This window comes from Gossypium raimondii, chromosome 12, assembly GCF_025698545.1.
Source record: "Gossypium raimondii isolate GPD5lz chromosome 12, ASM2569854v1, whole genome shotgun sequence".
Classification (NCBI taxonomy): Eukaryota; Viridiplantae; Streptophyta; class Magnoliopsida; order Malvales; family Malvaceae; genus Gossypium; species Gossypium raimondii.
The window spans coordinates 25313738-25326580 of NC_068576.1; positions in this window are offsets into that span (position 1 = coordinate 25313738).

Here is a 12843-nt window from a genome sequence, read left to right on the forward strand (position 1 = left end):
TATTTAATATTTACTTTAATTACTTAATTACTAATTAACCTTTAAAAATATTAAAATTTACACAATTTCCAAGCCATGTACATCCACTATTAACTATAATGGTCTAATTACCATATAAGGACTTCCACTTTAAAGTTCTATAGCTATTTAATACCTTTAGCTATTAGTACTCAACTTTTGCACTTTACGCGATTTAGTCCTTCTAATCAAATTGAGCATGTAAACGGTAAAATTTCTTAACGAAATTTTTATACGATATTACTATCATGTTGTAGGAAATAAAATAATAATAATAAAATAAATTTTTTGATTTTGGATTTGTGGTCCTAAAACCACTGTTTTGATTTCACTAAAAACGGGCTGTTACAATCATGTTACATTATCATATCATGTCTCGTTGGAAAAATTTAATGATGTATTGATGCCCATCGAATATGAAAAGGGATAGTGACGATCATCGAATATGAAAAAGGATGGTTTTGACCATCGAATATGAAAAGGGATGGTTTCGAACATCGAATATGAAAAGGGATGGTTTTGACCATCGAATATGAAAAGGGATGGTGGCGACCATCGAATATGAAAAAGGATGGTTTCGACCATTGAATATGAAAAGGGATGGTGGCGACCATCGAATATGAAAAGGGATGGTTTCAACCATTGAATATGAAAAGGGATGGTGGCGACCATCGAATATGAAAAGGGATGGTTTCAACCATCGAATATGGAAAGGGATGGTGACGACCACCGAATATGAAAAGGGATAGTTTCGACCATCGTTTAGCACACTTTGTCTAAGCTTCGGTAGAGGTTCGATGAAATTGAATTTGATATTATGGAAAGGTATGAATTATGTATATTCATAATTATGAAAAGTATGAGTTCATATGAATTATGTTTATGAAATCTATCTTATCATGTGATGATATTGTTAAGTTATGTGATTAAGCAATAATTTGTGTTGTTGGTGATACTTAGGCTTGTGCCAAGCTTGTGTTGGATTGATTGATATTTATTTTTAAGCTTATGCATTAAAATGGTAAGCATTATTTATGATTTACGAACTTACTAAGAATTTTATGCTTATTTTGTGTTCTTTTTCTTTGTTTTATAGTTAACTGAAAGCTCGTTTGGGTTGGAAGATCGTCGGAGACATATCATACTATCCATCGGCTATATTGGTAGATTTTGATGTTTTTAAGTCATGGTTATAATGGCATGTATAGTTGTTTTGTACTTGACAAAATATCCAATATGTTTAGTTTGTAAATAAGGTACTTTGGTTGATGACATTTTGGTATTTTGGTGCTTGTTGGCTAATGTTGAAATGGTTAGTGATGATATGTATTGAATGGCTCTATTGGTATGCTTGAATGTGATCTTGGTATGTGGCCATTATGGTAGGATTTGGTATTGAGTTAGGTTGTAAATGTTGAGTTGATAAATGGCTAAGTTATGATTATGAATTGAGGTGCCGTTTGGTATATTTGTTGTATGAATAGGTACCATATTGATCTAGTTTGATTATTCATGTTTTAGGTTCATTTTGAATGTTGAAATGGGTGTAAATGGCTTGTATGTGTGTGCATGATTTGGGTAAGGAAATGCCTTGAAAATGACCTATTTCATGTCCACGTAGCCTAAGGCACGTGCATGTGTCTCAGCCGTGTGTGACACACGGTCATGCGACACAACCGTGTGTCCCCTGTAGGTTTTAAAGGGTTGCAAGTTAGGCAGTTACACAGCCTAGCACACGGCTTGGCACACGGGCGTGTGCCTCGACCGTGTGATCCAAGTTAGAGAGTTACACGGGCACAGACAAGGGCTGGGGCATGGCCATGTATCCCTTATTCGAATGCCCACACGGCCTGGCCACACGGCCGTGTGACCCCTGTAGTGTTAAAAAATTCTATCTTTTTCTATGATGTTTTAAATGTTTTTGATTTAGTCCTGAATCATTTCTGAAGTGTTTATAAGGCCTCGAGAGTTCGAATAAGGGACACTATACATGATATTGATTGATATTACCGTGATTTATGAAATGTTTCAAATTGAATGTTTTGAGTTTTAAATTTTTGAAAATGCTCCGTAACCCTATTCCAGTGACATATACGGATTAGGGGTGTTATATTTAGTGGTATCAGAGCTACGGTTTAGTCGATTCTCGGACTGAACGTAGTGTGTGTGAGTCTAGAAATACATGCCATTATATAACCAATGATAGTATGATAACTCCTGACTCGTTTTGAATTATGTTTTTATATAGTAATGACGTCTAATTGAGCTGACTCTGATGAAGTTGAAAGTAATGCGCAAGCCTCCGTTCATGAAGCAACGTCGAGTGGCACTAGGCCCGTATCGGAGGGCCGGGGAGGAGAGGCTAAGGAAGCTTTCTTCCAAATGATGAGTGAATGATTTACTGAGTTCGTACGAACGAACCTGGCGGCTCTACCCCCACCTCTTCCCCAACCGATCCCTGTAGTTCCTCAGGGTTTAGAACCAATACAAGTTAATAAACCCACAGTCGACAAAATTTGTAAATATGGGGTGGAAGAATTTAGAGCTACAATTGATGATAATCCGGAGAGAGCCAAATTCTGGTAGAGACCGAGGTAAACAATATGCGGGTTCAAAAACTCAAGCTACGTCTATAGCGAGCGTAGGCAGTGTTAAAGACAATAAGCCCAATTGTCAACAGTGTGGACGTCGACACTTTGGTGAGCTCAAGGTGAAAGATGCATGCTTGTTTCAAATGTGAATCATATAAGTATTTTATTCGAGATTGCCCAGAAATACCCTAAAAAGAAAAGGTTCAGACTTTTCGATCGAGCAACACTGCTGCGAGACGTAGACCACCTCGTAATCCTGGAAATGTAAGTAATAGCTGTACTAGAACAAAACACTCTTCTATGAGGTTTGAGACACGAGCACCAACTAGAGCTTACGCAACTCTTGCACGAGCGGAAACTTCAGCGCCAGATGTTATTATTGGTACATTTTTTATCTTTAATACTGATGTTACGCTTTGATTGATCTGGGATCAATCCATTCGTATGTATGCACTAATCTAGTTTCAAGTAAGAATTTACCTGTTGAGTCCACTGAATTTGTAGTTGAAGTATCGACCCCCTAGGTCAGTATGTGCTAGTTGATAAAGTTTGTAAAAATTGTCCGTTGATGATTCGGGGTTGTAATTTTCTGGTCGATTTGATGTTGTTGCCATTTGATGAGTTTGATGTGATTTTGGGCGTGGAATGGCTAACTCTGCATGATACTATTGTGAACTGTAGACGAAAGCTTATTGTGTTAGAGCGTCAGAATGGTGAAAAGCTTCAGATTGAATCAGATAGTTTGAGTGGTACGCTTAATGTTATTTCAGCTATGTCAACATAGAGATATGTGAGAAAATGCTATGATTCGTACCTTGCATATGTATTTGATTCTAGAGTTTCTGAGTTGAAGTTAGAATTGGTTCCAGTGGTTTGGGAGTACCCAGATGTGTTTCTAGACTCGGGTTACCATCGATGAGAGAGGTTGAGTTTGCTATTGATTTAGTACCGAGAACATCTCTGATATTGATAGCTCCTTACAGAATAGATCTTACTGAGTTGAAAGTTTAGTTATAAGAGTTTATAGAAAGGGGTTTTGCTCGACCTAGTTTTTCACCTTGGATGCACCTGTCCTGCTCGTTAAGAAAAATGACGAATCTATGAGATTATGTATTGATTATAGCCAGCTCAATAAAGTTACGATCAAGAATAAATATCCATTACCGCGAATTGATAATTTGTTTGATTATTTGAAAGGTGCAATAGTATTTTTGAAGATTGATCTTCGTTCTGGTTATTATCAGCTGTGTGTTAAAGATTCTGATGTGCCGAAAACTGCGTTCAGGAACAGGTATGGACATTATGAATTTCTTGTGATGCCATTTGGTTTAACTAATGCACCTGCAGTATTTATGGATTTGATGAAACATAATTTTAAGACAGTATTTGGACCAATTTGTTGTGGTATTAATCGATGATATTTTAATATATTCACGGGATGAATCTGAACATGCTGTGCATTTGAGGATTATTTTACAAACTCTACGCGAAAAGCAATTATTCTCCAAGTTTAGCAAATGTGAATTTTGGCTTCGGGAAGTCAAATTTCTGAGACATGTTGTATGAGCCGAGGGCATCACAGTTGATCCGAGCAAGATTTCAACTGTTTTTGACTAGAAATCTCCAAGTAATGTATCTGAGGTTAGAAGCTTTTTGGGATTACCTGAGTATTACAAAAGGTTTGTTAAGGGATTTTCGAGGATTGCTACGCTGATGAAGAGATTATTGCAAAAAGATGTGAAATTTGAGTGGTCTGAGAAATGCTAGCAAACTTTCTATCAGTTCAAAGTGCTGTTGACCGAGGCACCGATGTTAGTTCAACCTGAGTTGGGTAAAGAGTTCGTAATTTTTAGTGATCCGTCTTTAAATGGTTTAGGCTATGTTTTGATGGAGGAAGACAAAGTGATAGCTTATGCTTCTAGACAGCTGAAGCCACACGAAAAGAATTATCCGACACACGATTTAGAGCTTGCAACTATTGTGTTTGCGTTGAAGATTTGGCGACACCATTTGTACGGCAAAAAATGTCACATCTTTACAGATCATAAAAGTTTGAAGTGTTTAATGTCTGATCGGCTGTTTAACATCACAACAATAATGTGCAAGCGTACACTATCGATGCAAGTATACTGGACAGATGTGAGTCGGTCGGATATCGATCCCACAGGGACTGTTGTCTTTTGTCTGTTAATGTTGGTGCACAAACTAGATAGAAATGAGAAAAATTGTGAGGATACTTGTGAGAGAAACAATTTGAAAATAATAAAATAAAATATGGTAATGATAAACTAGGATCCCCAACATGGATATTTAGCAGAATACTAAGTGCTAATAAGGTATAAAAGGATAGGTGATTGTCGAGGTAATAAATTTCAATGTTTATCTTACCAAGCGTCAATTAAGAACAAGTGGACTAAATTCCTCTAATCCTCACTCAATTTCCATTGTACTGCTTGTTGGCAAGAACTATCACTGCACTTTCTAGTGTCAGTGACTGCAATAACACTTTTGTGTTAAGAAACATTCAAACTCTGAGATTAAACAATGAAAGCAAGATTGAATAAGATAACATTTAGCCAAGAATTTATGTGTACTTCCATACGAACAGAAAATAGAGACTAATCGCCAGCATTTAGAAAGAAATAAGAAAGAATTGAGTGGAGAATACTATTCCTAGACAACTTGACCGAATCTCTCTATTCCTTCTTGTCTTACAATTAGGTCTCCTCGTCAGAAGCTAATATGCATCAATTTTCACGTTGGCTCACCTGTGAGAGGCTTAAGCTGCCATAGCCGCAAGGTTTAAGGTAGGATGAAGAAGATGATGGTCAAGAGAAAGCTCTTTCCTCTTATTTTTCTTCTCACATCAACCTTTTATGTCCTCCTCCAATAGTACATGTGTCCTTTCCTCAGAATTATTCTGTCCCTGTACGTACAGGTTGGTTATACCAGACTGGACAGCTCATACATTTTTAGTTCTTATCCAGACAGCTGCAAATGCAGCGAAAATTTTGGATGCAATTTTGAATAAAGGATAGCAAAATAAAGGATAAAATAAAGGATAAAATAGACTAGGATCCACAGAGTTATAATGTACACTTTACTAAACTGAAAATACTAAAATATATGCTAAGGATAACTAAATGAGAACAATTTAACCAATAAGTAAGGAGGAAAACCTATGTTCTTTCTAGTGCTATCACACCCCAAACTTGAGTTTTTACTTGCCCTCAAGTAAAACAGAAACTAGCAAGGCTACAAAAAAATTACTAAGGCAATTGATCATTCTAGCAACTTGAATCCTCTAAATTCCCAATGAATGAATGGCATTCAGATGAAAGAATATTGCATCAACAATACATAAGCATGAATGAATAAGGTTGCAACTTCGTCAATGCTAGCATCATACTTCAAACCCTAAGTTTTATCTACCAATACAACATTTATTGTACAATACTAAGTATTTATATATTATATATATTGTTTTTTGGAATAAGGGATGTCGTTGCATTACTGTACCTTTGTTCCTGAGAAGTAACGATGGAGTGCAGCAAACCCCAGGTAGTACGTAATTGCGCTGACACACACTCATGTAGTGACAACCTTTGGTTAGATTGATTTTTCTAATGCTTGTATTGGACTATTCCCTCTTTAACATTCCATACTACACCCACTTTGGAGTGTCTCTAATTTATAACTATATATATATAAACAACTGTAAAAAGTAGATTCATTTAAGATTTAAGGAATGATAGCAGTCATCCATTACTAATGCAACCTAATCCATTTATTAAAGAATTGTCAAATTTATCTAAATCATCTATTGATAACTCACATGATTCAAGAATTAAGCATCGAATGTAACAAAAATTTTTGAACAATTTTCATTAACTATAATTAAACCTTGTATGCTTCATTACCAAAAAAAAAATTTGAAATGTGGGTGCATTTCCAAGCTCCATGTCATTCCCCCAAACTTAAAGTTTGCATTGTCCCCAATGCATTAGCATGAAACTGTAATAACAATAAAAATGCAATGACAATGTGTACTTATCAAAATAAAACTTACAGCTGCATGCAATGCATGAATACTATAGTGAAAGCTTAAAATAAACTAACTCAGTTATCCTCAGCTATCGATGTGGCTGCACGATGTTTCTTCCTCCTTTTCTTCTCCTCATTCCCTCATTTTGTGACCTTGAAGCAGTTTGTCTTTTTTTCTTTGGGCTTCACATGGTCCTCAGATTGCTCCTCAATTTTTGGCTCTGCCCTAGTATCATTGGGTGCTTCCAATGTAGAAGAGGCCACCTAGAGTGGTCCAGTATAGACCACTATTGCTAATGAGTTGCATTGCTCCTCACTGGTTACCTCAGTAACTTCTGCCGGTCTCGTTCCATCTCGCTCCAAATTATCAATATTTGCACCCATGGACTCGGGTGCAATGACAATGTTCACAACAAAATCTTCGTCTTTCTTTTCTTTTTCATCTTCAGCAACAACTTCCTCTTCTGCAGTAGCAATTTCCTTCTAAAAAATAGTGTCCTCTTGATCAACAAAAATACCATCCTCTAACAAGCTATCAATCTTTTGCAGGCATTCTTCAATGTCCCTGGATTCTTCTTCTTTGTCATTATCAGAGACCTACACAATGGGTGCGGATACCACCGATCTATCTCGATCTTCTAAGTCGTCATCCACGGATGAGAATTCATAATTTTGAATGATTGGTGCAAACACTTAGAATTCTGGTAGAAGGGATAGGCTTAATTGGCTTAATATGGATACAATAGAACTGTTCGAGGCTTTGGTATAAGCATAAAACAAATTCTGGGAGTTTTCCATCTCCTCTATTGTAGCGACAAGCATGATCTGCCTATTATTGATGGAATTGACCATTTTTTCGACATATTTCATTTTGCGCCATAATGATGTCTCTGCATTCAGGTTTGTTCCTTTGTTGTCGGCTTTGGTTTTGCCCTTCCTTGTCGTACTTGTTTCTGCCTCCTTCAGTATCGATGTATCTTTGCCATGAGTCATTCTTTCTATAGAGGCTTCATTGGTTGGGCCTTTATTTTTCAGGACTATCTCACCATCACAAGGCACGATTCCTCTTTGCTGGTACAATAACATCACCAATGATGGGAAAACCAAGATTCCAGTTTGCCTTACGGTATAGAAAGTAATTTCCTGTTGGAGTATTGGGACGACATCAATCTTTCTACCCTTGATGATGGAATGTATCAAACACATTCTATCGAGGGCGACTGTGGTGCTGTGAGTAGAGGGCTTTAGCCTGCAGTTGACAAAATGAAACCAGGTTTTACTTTGCAGCGTCAGGAAGCGACGGTGTATCGTATGATTCTTTTGATGGGACCTATCCACAATGCTCCTTCGATGCACAATTCTTTCACTAACAGGTCTCATTTTTCGTCTATGATATCCTTAATGAACTCGGAGTGTTCGTCTACATCCACCTTGGTGTTGTATAGCTCGTTGATTTTTTTAGCATCCCATGGTATTAAGCCTTCTCGAACAAAAATGAACTCTAACTCATGATCATAAAGGTTAGCATAAAACTCACGTACCAGTGAAGGAGAATAGCTTCCAGGATTGGTGCAAAAAGTTTCCTACTTGAACTTCGAGATGGTTTTGTAGACTTGCTTACCTAAGTCTTATTGTTGTGAAAGGGAAATTCCTTGTTCGAGGTGGAAGTTTCGCTCTAACATGTTGTCTTGAAATCTTTCCTTTGCTGCTTTATTCAAAAAGATTACTAGCTCCTTTTTCTGCACTGGCCTAGGGGATTCCAATTCACGAACTGCGATAGCAGAGGACGCATGTTCTTCAGCAAATTTGGTGGCTTTCTTGACTGAGCCTCTCGTTTTTGCCATCTTTTGTTGAGGGAAAATGGTTTAAAGTTGAAAAGATATGATCTTGAGAAGAGAAAGGAAATAAAAATGGTTGCTTGAATGCATTACAGTCAGTACAGTGGAAGAGGATTTATAGTGAGTGAAAGAGAAAGATGGAAAGGCTTGTTGTTTTGTGGAGAGATATAAAGCTGGCGGGAGTAGTTGTGTCCAATAGAAATTGTGCCCCCTCAAAAGGATCAAACGACTGAGTGATTTTTGATCCAACGGTGGAATCTGAAGTTCCCTGAATTCTAGTGAGTTAGAAATGGTAGTACAGAATTACGGAATGCGTTGACAGCAAAATTTCAATACGTTGACAATGGTACCTAATTATTCTGCAAAAAGGAAGGAAAACAAACTTTAACAAAACATAAATAAAATAAACTAAAATGACGGAGTAATAATTAAAAATTAAAACTTTTTGACCAATTTAATGGTCTTTGCCTGCTTTTGATCACTGTTGCCAAAATAGTGTTTCAGCCTCTGTCCATTTACTTTGAACTGGTGTCCATCACGTAAATCTCAAATTGTGACTAAACCATGAGGAAATACATCGACAACTTTAAAAGGTCCAGACCAACATGAACGCAATTTACTTGGGTACAATTTAAGTCGAGAATTGAATAATAAAACATGTTGACTCGCAATAAATTATTGCTGTAAAATAATCTTGTCATGCCATTGTTTAGTCTTTTCCTTTTATAAATCATAGCGTTTACATAGGCATTTCTCCTAACCTCCTCTAGTTTAGTGATATCCAACAGCCTTTTCTTTCCAGCCGCTTCATAGTCTATGTTCACTTGTTTAATTGCCTACATTGCTTTGTGTTCCAGTTCAACTGGCAAGTGACGTGCTTTCCCAAAAACTAATTGATACGACGACGTACCTAATAGAGTTTTGTATGCCGTTAATAATGCCCATTAAGTGTCATCCAATCGAAAAGACGAACCTTTCCTCGAAGGGTTTACAACCTTCTCAAGAATGTTCTTAATTTGTCGATTCGATACTTCGGCTTGTCCATTGGTATGTGGATGATAAGTAGTATCCATTCTATGACTAACTCCATATCTCTTTAGTGCGGCTGCCACTTGGTTGCAATGAAAGTGTGTACCCTGATCACTAATCAATGCCTTTGGTGTGCTAGAGCGGGTGAGTATATGCTTGTGAAATAAATTTACCACTGTCTTTGCATCATCCTTTGGGACTGCAACAACTTCAACCCACTTCGAGATGTAGTCAACAGCTACTAATATATAAAAATTTCCAAATAAACTCAGAAACGGTCCCATAAAATCCATACCCCAAACATCAAATAATTCAGCCTCCATAATTGGCTACTGTAACATTTCATTGCGTCGAGATATAGAACCGGTGTGTTGACACCTATCACATTGATTCACAAAATTGTGGGCGTCTTTGAATAATGAAGGCTAGTAGAATCTTGATTGGAGAACTTTAGTAGCAGTTCTCATACCACCGAAATGACCTCCATAAGAAGCATCATGACAATGCTTCATGATTGAAAGAATCTCCTCTTTCAAAACACAACGTCGAATGATGTTTCCATTGCATACCTTGAATAAATACGACTCGCTCCAATGATACTTTACTATATGACGAAGAAATATTTTTTTTCTATGGCCTGTGACACCCAATAGGAGTTTTCCACACACTAGATAATTAACAAAATCTGCATACCAAAGAGTTGCATCTACAGCAAATAACTTCTCATCTGGGAATGCGTCGACAATTTGAAATATGTTTCTGTCTTTGCTGCCAACTTCCAATCGAGATAGATGGTCTGCAACTTGATTCTTTGAACCATTACGGTCTTTTATCTCGATGTCAAATTCTTGTAACAATAATATGCAACGTATCAGTCTTGGTTTGGCATCCTTTTTTCACAAAGAGTTATCTCAACGCCAAGTGATCAATGAATACAATAACCTTTGTGCCAACAATATAGGAACAAAACTTGTTGAAAGCAAAGGCTACAGGCAACAATTCTTTCTTTGTGGTGGTAAAATTGAATTGAGCCTCTGTAAGATTGTTGCTTGCATAATAGATGGCGTGAAATATTTTTCCCTTTCGTTGTCCTAGAACCGCACCCACAGCAAAGTCGCTTGTATCGCACATAACATTAAAAGGTTGAGACCAATTTGGTGCAACGACAATGGGTGCATTCACTAGCTGTTTTTTTAACTGAATAAAGGCTTCCAGACATGTATCATTAAAGAAGAATTTTCAATTCTGTTCTAGCAATGAGCATAAGGGCTTCACAATTTTTGAAAAATCTCTAATAAACCTTCGGTAAAACCCCGCATGTCCAAGAAAACTGAGAATACCTTTCACGTTTATTGGTGGAGGTAATTTCTCAATGATTTCCACCTTAGATTTGTCTACTTGAATGCCTTGACTAGAGATATGATGGCCTAACACAATACCTTTAGTTGCCATGAAATGACATTTTTCCCAATTCAGGATAAGATGTGTGTCCTCACATCGCTTCAATACTTTATCCAAATTGTCAGCGTAATGATGAAAATCATTCCCATAGACTAAAAAGCCATCCATAAAAACCTCTAAAGAGTCTTCGATCATATCTGAGAATATTGCTATCATGCACCTTTGAAATGTGGTTGGTGCGTTGCAAAGACCGAAAGGCATATAGCGAAAAGTGAAAGCACCGAAGGGGCAGGTGAAGGTTGTTTTCTCCTGATCTTCTAGTACAATAGCAATTTGATTGCTTCCAGCAAGTCGATCCAGCATTTGGTCAATGAAAGGAAGTGGGAAGTAATCCTTCTTTGTGGCCGCATTCAATTTGCGATAATCCATACAAACTCGCCATCTTGTGGGAATATGTGTAGGAATTAATTCGTCCTAATCGTTGCGAACCACAGTGATGCTACTCTTTTTAGGCATGCATTGCATTGGGCTTTCTCAACTGCTGTTAGAAATTGGGTAAATAATTCTAGCATCAAGCCATTTTATGATTTCTTTCTTAACAACTTCCTTCATCTTCTTGTTTAATCTTCTTTGCTGTTCAACTGATTGCTTTCCTTCATCTTTCAACTTGATCTTGTGCATGCAAAAAGAAGGACTAATACCTTGAATATCGATAATACTCCAAGCAATAGCTCGTTTATGCTGCTTGAGAATATGGACCAATTTCTCTTCTTGAGTTATAGCTAGTGTTGTAGAGAAAATAACTGGGAGAGTATTGTGATCACCCAGAAAGAGATATTTAAGATGAGGAGGTAGTGGTTTTAATTCCAGAGTAAGAACTTCTTTAATAGATGGTTTGAAAATTAGGGTTGTTCTATTGGCTAAGTCTAAGGATTCAATCTGCAATCCATGCTTGAGTTCAAGATTATTAGCTTCAACCATGCTGTCACAATCGTCTAAGGACTCGGTATCAGATGTCACTGTAAACTCTTCAGAAAGTACTGTGCTTTGGTCATTGAATTCTTCCTTAATTAGATCATCTAACACATTGACAGTATGACATTGTTCTTTTTCCTTGCATTGAATAGATTCAAAAACATTGGTATGATTAGGGATGGTCGAGTTCGGTTTAGGATTAATTAAGAAATGGATTTGGTTTGGATACGAATTGGAATTTGGAATTGGTTTGGATTTGGTATGAAATGGAAATGGTTCAAAAAGGTCAAGAGTGAACCAACACTAAAGAAAAGTGTTGACCCGAAACTTATAGGACCTAAATGAGTTGAAATGGTTGATAGGGACCTTGACCCGATACTTAGGAAAGTATGAACCAAAGGTATTACGGGTGAATGCCACGCTCGGGTTTAGAGAGTGATAAGTTCAATAAAAGACTCGGAAAGACGCCACTAGTAGCTAGATAAGTCTTACGGGTCTCGAACAAAATTTGAAAGAAAATGCCTCACAAATTCAGTAGCAATTCGTTAATTAAAATGTCAAAAGTCCTTCACAAAATGAAGCTTTCAGCTATTTATAATCAACACCTAAGCTAGCGGAATAGTCACATACATTTCTTAAAAATTAAGCTAAATGAATTCATCAATAGCTTAGCTAGATTCGACTGAACATGGAAAGCTTCTAGAATTCACATTAAACCATGGACAACTTGAATGGTGCATGGATGAGCTAGGTTCGGCTGATGTGCATAAATAAGCTCATTTAAAAGGTAAATTTTGCTGAAAGTGACTAGCAATTAAGAGGGATTTGAATGGCCAAATGAGGTGTGAACACTCAATTTTGAAAACTCTTTAGTGTGAACATTCCAAATCGAAAAGCCATGAGTGTGAACTCCTTGTGTGAACGGCATTATGTTGGTTCCTAAAATA